At 38.0% G+C, this 10347-nt stretch overlaps 1 long non-coding RNA gene across 1 annotated transcript; it reads left to right on the forward strand.

The window, feature by feature from the left end:
* The first annotated feature begins 1162 nt into the window (after positions 1-1162).
* Positions 1163-7656, forward strand: LOC129032016 (uncharacterized). Its single transcript, XR_008501181.1, has 5 exons — positions 1163-1407; positions 1932-2004; positions 4568-4697; positions 6935-7040; positions 7489-7656. It is a non-coding gene; the product is annotated as an uncharacterized LOC129032016 (long non-coding RNA).
* The last annotated feature ends 2691 nt before the right edge of the window (positions 7657-10347 follow it).

The raw sequence follows: 10347 nt of genomic DNA on the forward strand, positions 1-10347 counted from the left end.
AGTGCCCATGTGTCTGACAAACATCTATTTTTAGGACATTTTTGAGGTCTTAAAAAAGAATGTAAGTAGCATGGAAAGATTTTTCAAGAACAACATTTAAGTTGACATAATTATATTGGTTTGGTAGACTATTACTTTACGGTAATGGTTTCCTAATTTGTTAGGACCCAAGCATCACTCATCTGTTTCAACCAAAGTAGCTACCCTTTCGTTTTCTTAGTGCCTTCTGATTTTGAGTTTCTCTGTGTGATTTCATTTGAAGAAAAGTTTCCACTGCAAAAGAACTGGAAGAGCATTGGTTAGGTCATTTCTGAGAATCCTTATGGCTTCTCTAGCTGATATAATGGAATGAAAAGGGAGATAAATCATAGAGAAAACAGTGTGACAGACACTGCTAATTTTCTATCTAAATCCTCCTCCTCCCCCTATTCTACCCTAATTTTTCCTTACTTGCTGAACTTTGTCCTAATACTTGAAGCTACCATGAGGTCAAGGATAGAGACCATCTTTGACCCAGAAGTGAACCTCTATTGATCTGTATCAATCAGAGTAGTCTTAATTGCTGGCCAGTCATTGTCTCAGGCATGGACATGTGCTCTAACTCTGAGCTATGTGGAACTAGGATCTCCTCGAAGCATCTGAAGAAGACTTTTCTAGACAGAGAAAAGCCTTTCAAGGTAAAATCTGTTTTCTCTGCTAGATTTCTGAACTAGGGTTAGCCACATAATTTGCAGGCCCAAGTGAAAACTTAAAATGTGAAGATCCTTATTCAAGAAGCAGAATCAAACATTTTCCTTTTTTCAATGATCTCTCTTCTTGACTTGTCATGGTGGTTTTTATTTGTGCTTTGGGTTTGGGGTACCCTCACAGACACCTAGAGCCTCGTCCTGCAACTCAGCATGTACAGCACACATTACTCTGACCCCGATCCCCTGCACCTATACTCCAACCTCTGCTGGAGGCAGAGGTGGGCAGCAGCTGTTGGGCAGTGGCTGGGAGCAAGTGGCCTAGAACTTGTCTCAGCAAGGAGGTCAGGCAGGACTGCCCATGAGTTGGGGCTCTGAACCCCAGAGCTTCTGGTACATGCTTCTTTGTTCCATCATACTTCACTTACAAAGCACAAATTCTAAATAGAATTACTAAGAATTTCAATACAGTGACCACAGAGCATTAGTACCCAAGCAGGACCTGCTGAACCTGGGGCCCTATAGGAGAGCACTGATGGCCCACCCCTGAACATGGCCCTGGTCTTCATGTCTGCATCAGCCTCAGCCATCTCAAGACCACAACGGGAACACAGCCAAGTCAGAGAAGGAAGACCAAAAGCACCGGGGCCCTTTATATTATTAAGCTGCTAAATTAACTAATCTTGGAAACTTCTAGACTCTACAATTCTTGTTGTATGAGGTAATAAACCCCTTGTTTTATAGGCCATTTTGGGGGGTTCTTTTATTGATCACAACTAAAGCATTATAACTGATAGGAAAGACCGCATATTGGTGAAAAAGGTCTACAGAGGGACTAGCAGGAGATGGTAAAGCTAAAGGAGTTTTGCTCTAATGTTCAAATCACCTGCCCTAGAGAATGCCCTAGAGAATGCTGTTCCTGCTTTTCCCTAGCCACTGTGCTGGGCATGAGAGACCCCCTGTCCTCCTTGCACCCAGAGAACAGAAAATGTCTTCACTTACACTTTGCTCCCTCACATTCCTCCACTCTCGGAAGGTTTAACAAGTTCAAGTGAGAAGATATTGGCCAAATACAACACAGAGGCTAAACACAACACCTATGTTGATTGTTTGGTGCATAAGAATTGAGATGATGGAAAGAGGTCACTGTGAACTTCAGGAATAGCTTGAAGCTAACTGATAAAACAGGTGAGATTTATTTCAGGCCCTCCTACCTCCCTCATAATATATTCTTCTATCCTTCAGAAATCATCTACTACATAAATTCTGGTTTCATACTTCGCCATTCCTGCTTACGGAGCTAACAAATACATTTAAGGTACTATCTTACATAAAGGGTTGGCTGCCCAGTGCCTCAATTTCCTTCAAATGTTTGTGATTTCATGATTCTTCACTGCTTTATTCCTGCCCCTTCTACCTAGAAATCCTGGGAGCATGGATTTTGGGGACCTTGAGAAGTTCTAAATTTATAAAACTCTACTCAAATTTATGGGACTAAAAGAAGACTAATAACATCCTCTGGAAAAAGTAGCTTCAGAGAAAAGTCATATGAAAAAAGGCCCTTGAAGGATGTGGGTTTGATTACATATGTATAGGGAAGCCTTTAGTCCTAGGAGGCTGGTAGTTTTGCACACATGAAGCTGTCTCCCTCTGGTTGAGGAATGGAATATGATCCTTAGAAGCATCTTTATCTGCATTTTAAAAATGGTTAGGCACTAAGCATGCTTCCCAGATACTTCTAGAGATTAGCACAGGGGTCTATAAATTATGATTCTTTATTCTTATAGGTTGTACTAGGTTGAAAAATATCCCCACAAAATTTATGTCATCCCATAACCTCAGAGTGTGAGCTTATTTAGAAATAAGTGTAATTCGTTAATATATAGTCATACTGGATTCAGTTGGGCCTTAAATCCAATGGCTGGTGCCCTTATGGGAAGACAAATGAAGACACACAGAAAGGAAGATCACTTAAAGATGGAGACAGAGATTGAGTTCTTCTGCCACAAGCCAAGGAACACCAAGAGCCATCAGAAGTTGGAAGAGGCAAGGAGGGATCTTCCCTTGAAGTTTCAGGGAGAGCATGGCTCTGCCAACATCTTCATTTTGGACTTCTAGCCTCTAGAACTATGAAAGAATACATTTCTGCTATTTTAAACCACCCAGCTTGTGGCAATTTGTTACAGCGGTCCTGGGAATAATACACAGGTGAAAAATAGAAGTAGACCCCTCATGGGCACATTGACTATCATGGACTAAGGAGGCGTGAGAGCTGGCCACTGACTGGGCCCTCCGTTTCACAAGAGGACATGGAGGAGGTATTTCTTCAACACAATGCCTGCTCACTGTTGTGCATCAGAAGCTGTGTCTACCTTTCCGTCTCACATGAGCCCATGAGGTAAGAAATATTGAATTGGATGCTGTCTCAAAGGTCAGCATGCCTGTCTGTCTGTGTGCAATTCACACTCCTCTGGGTTTCTCTCACTCCTACCTTTTCATCAAAAACCTTCTACCAAAGTCTGATCACAAGGTCTTCCTGTTTGAACTGGTGAGTTTTTCTCAGTGGCATCAGACAAAAAGGCTGAAAGCTGTTAGAAGCTTCTTCCATAGTAGATTAGCAGCACATGGGTGAACCAAGCTCATACATTATTCAGAAAGGAAAAATGTGGGCTTTGACTGAACTTTGAAGGAATCAGCAGCTATTCCAGAGGAGAGTGCCCTATTGTTCTGCCTCACAGAACACAAAGAGCAAGTGGCATTCCTTACAGCATAGCTAATGGAGTACACGCAGACACTATGATGAAATGACCAGTGGACATCTTTCATGAGCTCTGAAATCCTGTGCAGAATGACCTATTGCTGATCAGAGGGAAGATGTTCACACTTTTTTTTTTTTAATTTATGTAGCGTTATAACTCGTTGCTATCCAGAGGAGGAGGTTTCTGGAAGATAAAATGGTGCCATCTGTGGAGCATGTATTTATCAACAGTACCAAAGTCCCCTTGGAAGGGTTACCAGGAAGATTAGGTTGACCTTTCAATCACTGTCTGGCAGATCTTTCCCAAAAACATGGGAAGCCTTTCCTGTGTCATGAAGCAAGAAAAGAAATTTTTTAAAATTTCAATTTTTAAAAAAATAAAATCTATACTACACGTGTTTCTTTGATACCAGAAAAAGATTTTCCAAAATGGGAAGAAGAAACCATGACCAAAATGTTCAAGTGAAGGCTGATAGGACCTTCAGCCAAGAGCATTTACAAGAATTCTGAATTAATTCCTGGTGAAGTATCTATTTCAAAAAAAACCTTAAAATGCTGCTATTGTAGTCCTCCCGAAGTCCTACTTTATCATCAATGTACCTGAGTACATCTTGAAGTCATGATTAACTCATTTAAAAGTTCACTTGTGTATGCTTATAACTCCTGTTCACAGAAGCCCAAAGCATTTTTCTAGTATTCACTTACTTGAAATTTTTTCTAGCTAAAAATACAAGCAAAAAATAAGCTCATGAGAATAATCAATCCCAGAGACAGAGGAGACAAAGAAAGAAAAAAAAAAGGTGTTGGAAGCTGGGGAGATAAATGGATCTGAATAACAAATAAAATTTTCTCTCTGGTCCCAGTACTTTTCTCCCAGATGAAAGATGCTGGATGCTGGCATTGCTGACACTTCTGATGTGGGGCCAAGGAGATCAATGCAGGAGGAGACATCTTAAACAGGGGCTTTATCAAGAATGGCCTACCACATTCATCCATTGGCCCGCTACCATCTTTAATGTCCAAGCCAGCTAGATCAAGACATGATTGTGTTTTTAACTAGCATTCAACCTTTAGGTTTTACAATAGCATTATTTCCCCAAATCTGCCATGTGCTGTTTTCTAGAGTGGGTTGACAATTATTCTCTGGACTTTTTGGTAACCAAGAACTTCTAGCAACTAACCCTGGCATGACCACCAGAATCTGCAGGGCTGAGAGAGGAAAGAAAGGCAAAAGTGGATGAATGCAGCTGAAGGTAAGGATTATAGAGCTGTTATTTGATGTAGGGCAATGTTATCCAAAATATAACTTGAGATGCATTAGAGGCTTGGCCAATAAAATATCAAAACAAGACTGCCCTTTTTTTCAGTTTTAAATTATTAGAGAAAATACTAATAACCAATAAAAGGAAGCAAGCAATAACACTGAAAATTGCTCTTTCAATATTTGTAAAACTTGGTTCTCTGAATATAATTCTTAAGCACTGAAATTAGAAAGATACTATCATACAGACAGATTAATTAGTATTAAAGAGACATCTAAAAGAACCCTATTATCTGAAAGTTAATAACCTTGTAATTAATCCAACTGCCCAGGATATTAATGAAAACAAGAAATGTTTAGTTCAGCCAATCTCAGTAACTCAATAAACTATGCTGGGATCAAACTGGTTACTTAGTGATCAGCAGTACTTATAGATTAAGAAAAGTAGGCCAGGCACGGTGGCTCATGCCCGTAATCCCAACACTTTGGGAGGCCGAGGCGGGCAGATCACGAGGTCAGGAGATGGAGACCATCCTGGCTAACCTGGTGAAACCCCGTCTGTACTAAAAATACAAAAAAATTAGCCAGGCGTGGTGGCGGGCACCTGTAGTCCCAGCTACTCTGGAGGCTGAGGCAGGAGAATGGTGTGAACCCGGGGGGCGGAGCTTGCAGTGAGCCGAGGTTGCGCCACCGCACCCCAGCCTGGGCGACCGCGCGAGACTCCGTCTCAAAAAAAAAAAAGAAAAGAAAAGTAGATTACATTTCAATTTATTACACTATTTTATAAAAACAGTCAGAAACAGGGAACTCTACTTATAAATACAATTCCCACCCAATAAGATTTTTTTTAATCCCATTATAATAAATTTGCTGAACACAAGTTTTGTTAAACTTCGTGTTGCTTCTCTTCCTTCAGGCGATTTATTCAGCAATTAATGATATTCAGCCTTCATAGTTAGCTTTGCTTCAGGGTTATTTCCCCAACTGGATTGTAGACATCTAAAATCACATCCTTTCAGATTGAAAGGACTCTTTAAAGGTCATCCATCTAATGCTTGCCCTCTACTTCCCACCCACCTAATGAAGGGAATAATTTATATTTGGCTTTAACAATGACTGGAGAATCTAAAATAATTATCATCTTATTGAAGATAAAGCATCTCAATATTACTGAGAAATAAATAATATGTTTGAACTATTCAAAATATCCAGTAGCTTCTCTAATGTTGCACAGCTGTAGGGCACGCCTTATCCCTGTGAGCTGGGCTACTCTTCTCTAGCTGGGTAAGCTGAGCAGAAGCAGGCTGCCGTGTTACTTAGTGGAAGATCACCCAGCACTGCCATATAACACAGTTCTTCTCTGTAAAATAGTGCCTAGAATACAAAGGCAAATCAAATATTTGAGCTATATGGAGGCTGAATATCAAATTTCCCCAACAACTGCACTGACTTGACTAGAATTCATTCTGGAGAAAAATATCTGATCTGTTGAGACATTTTATTTTTTAAATAGCTAATTAAGATGGTAACCACTGTACTTGAAATAGTCTTATATTTTGAGCTTCCTGTAGTATAAAATTTCTACTTATAATGCATCTATTTTCCAATTATCTTTCTATAGTATTTAAACTTATGTGTTACCAAGGTTACTGAGTAGAGAATTTCTGTTGAGTAATGAAACTTTAAATATCTGGGAAGACCAACATGAAACAAATCCCAAGAAATGAATTAAGCATATATTTATTTGCTCACTATGCTAACCATTGTGGGATTCAACAAACACTGAAAAAAAAAGTATTATCTTGTTTATATTTTGCTTGGCAAGTATTCCTAAATATGCAGTAAATTGATCTTTCATCATTACACCTGCTTGATTATAAGGGAAGGAAAGTGATTTGTTAGGGATTGAATAAATAATTATGTTGATAGTCCAAATTTTGATTTTTAAAAACTGCCATTATTTTGTCATTTTTCTGGTGTTCAGATTTTAAAAGTGCAATTCAATTCATACAGTACTTAAAGAAAAACAACAAAATTTTATATAAACTTATTTAATAATACCTATAATGCTTAAACTTATTACGTAATTTGGTAATTTAAGAAATTTGTTAATATTGAGGGAAGCTACATGAATCAAGTCACCAGATTTGCCCTAATAAAGTTATTTAGCGTTTTGACACATAAAAATTATTTGCAATTCAATAATTCATCCCTTCATTCATTTCATAGATGGTATGGAACTCCTATCACATTCCAAGTGCTGTGTTGATATCTGGAGATATAGACAAGATTGAAGCAGATGCAGAGTCTTTCACATGAATATTTGAATCAGGTAGTATGTTCCCCAAATTAGCAAAGTATCTCCCAGATTTTTTCTTTGATGATATATTTGAAATCCTAATGCTGAAAGTTAAATTATCAGGGTTTTAAAACTGGAAGCAGTCATTATCAGAATTTTATATACTATTTATTTTTAAGAACATAATTTGACTCTTTAAGTCTTATAATTTTAAGTAAAGTACTTTGGGCAGTCATAAATAAAGTAATGGGCAGGTATTTAGTATTCATATTGTGTGGATTCATATCCATACTCTACCATTCAGTATCTCTGGGATTTTGATGAATGATCAAACTCTCTGAGCCTCAGTTTTCTAATCTGTAAAGCAGAAATGATAATGGTATGTAGTGATAATTAAACAATTTACTAGTTGTAAGTGCTTAGAACAGTTCCTGGAATACAGAAAATTTGCAGAGAGATTTTAATTTTATTGTTTACAATTTAGTTAATGGAATGGCTTCAATAATACAGTAAAATTAAGATATTCAAAGAAGCAGGATGCAGGTGAAGGGTATTGGCCTCAGCTTTAGAGACCAGAGGTTAAATCTCGATGCTGCCACAAAACAATCCACGTAAGTCAGTAAACAATGCTTTTTAAATTATTATTATAAAGATATAGTGCATGGATCCCTCTCAGTTGTCCATTCTTCCCTGTCACAAAAATTTGCCTGCTTTTTGTTACCATGTGAGAAGCAAATGAATTGAACTAATTGGCTTCTAATGCCCTGTCCACCTCTAAAATTCTATGGAACTGTGATTTGATTCCAATGGGCCATATCAGGACTTGGCATTATTTTCATTAGTGAACCATTTCGTTCGAAATTTATTTTTCCAAATGATATAAGGAAATATTGAAGGAGGCTTCTCCCACAGAGCTTCTTGCATAAATTAAAACAGGGCAGTAGAAGGTTTTCAGGTTGGTGAAGTCAATTCTGGCTTTTAGTCAACCATTCCAAAAAACATTTTCTTTAGAATCCAAGGGCTTGCAATTGTTCTGAATAAAGGATAAAGAAGCTGTTCTATTAAATAAAAAGAGTACCAAATATATGATTTTTAAAATGTTTCAAAGTGCTTTTGTATTTATTTTTTCTACCTTGATGGTAATTTTTCAGAAGAGGGCTGCACTGGAAACCTGATATCCTAGGCTTTGCATTCATTATATGATTTACCTATAGGAGCAGATTACGTGTCTTTGAGTCAACTCACTTATATGGTGCCTTTCTCTTGTGAACGTTTAAATTTATTTCAAAAAGTTACTTGGGAAAAGTTAGTCCTCAAGCAGTCAAGTTATAGTTACAAAAAGAAAAATGAATTACACACCCAAACACAGTCTTGAGATTTAACAGCTTTTGTAAGTGACAGTTTTATTTCCGTACATAGAGTCTTAATCACTGGCACATCCTACTCAAAATACATTGGGGATTAAATAATTATTTTATTATTTAATTATTATTTGAGTATTTAATAATTTTTTGATTATTTAATAATTTATTTAATTATGTAATAATTTATTTAATTATTATTGTAATTAAATAAATACATTGGGGATTAAATAATTATTTGAAACATTACCATGACATTTGCAAAAGCAAATATACTAGATTAAAAAGAAATATACTTGCGGGAAGAAAAAAATGTTCAGCTATCTTACATTGCCTTGAGATTTTCTTATTAAAGATCCTTACAATATTGTGACACATTGGGGACATGTTCAAAAACTGAAAAATGTTAGGAAGTTTCAGCTTAGTAGTTTGGCTCATCTTGACTGAACATTGTGCCTGGTAAATCAAACAAATAATTGTGCAGGTGTCCATCATGAGGACGAAGAGAAATGTTTAACAACAAAAGCAAATTGGTCAATTCAGTCATTATATACTATCAGTCTTCTATTCCTCAATTTTTTTAATAAAGCAGTGGTACAGTGAAATTCAATTATTTTGCCAACAGATATATATGGAACATCTGCTGTGTGCTTTTACCTGCTGAATATTTCGTAGGTTAAGATATGTCATCTGTCTGTGGTATTTTTTTTTTTTTTTGAGATGGAGTGTTGCTCTGTCGCCCAGGCTGGAGTGCAGTGGCACAATCTCGGCTCATTGCAAGCTCTGCCTCCTGGGTTCATGCCATTCTCCTGCCTCAGCCTCCTGAGTAGCTGGGACTACAGGCGCCCGCCACCAGGCCTGGCTAATTTTTTGTATTTTTAGTAGAGATGGGGTTTCACCGTGTTAGCCAGGATGGTCTCGATCTCCTGACCTCGTGATCTATCTGCCTCCGCCTCCCAAAGTGCTGGAATTACAGGCGTGAGCCACCGTGCCCTTAATATAGCAGGAGAGGTCACATGTAAACACACGAAATGATTCCTCCAGCTTCATTCTTATCACCTTAGCCCAAGGCACCATCATCTTCTCCCCAGATTTCTGCATGTCCTGTCTGTTTCTTCATTTGCCCTTTTATAATGTTTCTTCTACACAGAAGTCAGTGATCATCCATTACATTTAAAATAAAACCTATACTGTTCAGCATAGGAGGAGGAGAAGGGTGAGGAGGAAAAGAAATCATGCTATTTTCCCTATCCCATAGTTTTCAAATTTCTCCACAGTCTGACCCTATCTCTCTTACCACATCTCCTGTCACTTTTCACCTTGCCCAGGCTGCAGTCTAACTTTTTCTGCAGTAATTAAGGCCGATGGGAGTAGGTGTCCTTATCTGTATTGCTCTTTGTATCTGTATTGTCTAGAACAATATCAGGCATGTAGGAAGCATATAATAAATATTTGTTTAAAATAATAAGGAATAAAAGAGTATTATGTACTTTATATATATTGGTAGGCTAAATTTGCAAACTGTTTACAGACATTAAAGAACAGAATAATGATTTATATTTATTTATTTATTTATTTATGAGACAGAGTTTTGCTCTGTCACCAGGCTGGAGTGCAGTGGTGCGATCTCGGCTCACTGCAACCTCTGCCTCCCGGCTTCAAGCCATTCTCCTGCCTCAGCCCCCTGAGTAGCTGGGACTACAGTCATGCACCGCCATGCCCAGCTAATTTTTGTATTTTTAGTAGAGACGGGGTTTCACCATGTTGGCCAGGATGGTCTCAATCGACTGACCTCATGATCTGCCCACCTAGGCCGAAAGTGCTGGGACTACAGGTGTGAGCCACCACACCTGGCCCAGAATAATCTTTTATAAAATCATAATATGTACCAAGTTCAAAAATAAAATAATTTTTAAAATAAGTGGGACAGTAAGCATAAGGTAGACCTCATGGGAGGTTAAGACTTGAGATGGGTCTAGAAT

This window comes from Pongo pygmaeus, chromosome 11 (genome assembly GCF_028885625.2).
Source record: "Pongo pygmaeus isolate AG05252 chromosome 11, NHGRI_mPonPyg2-v2.0_pri, whole genome shotgun sequence".
Classification (NCBI taxonomy): Eukaryota; Metazoa; Chordata; class Mammalia; order Primates; family Hominidae; genus Pongo; species Pongo pygmaeus.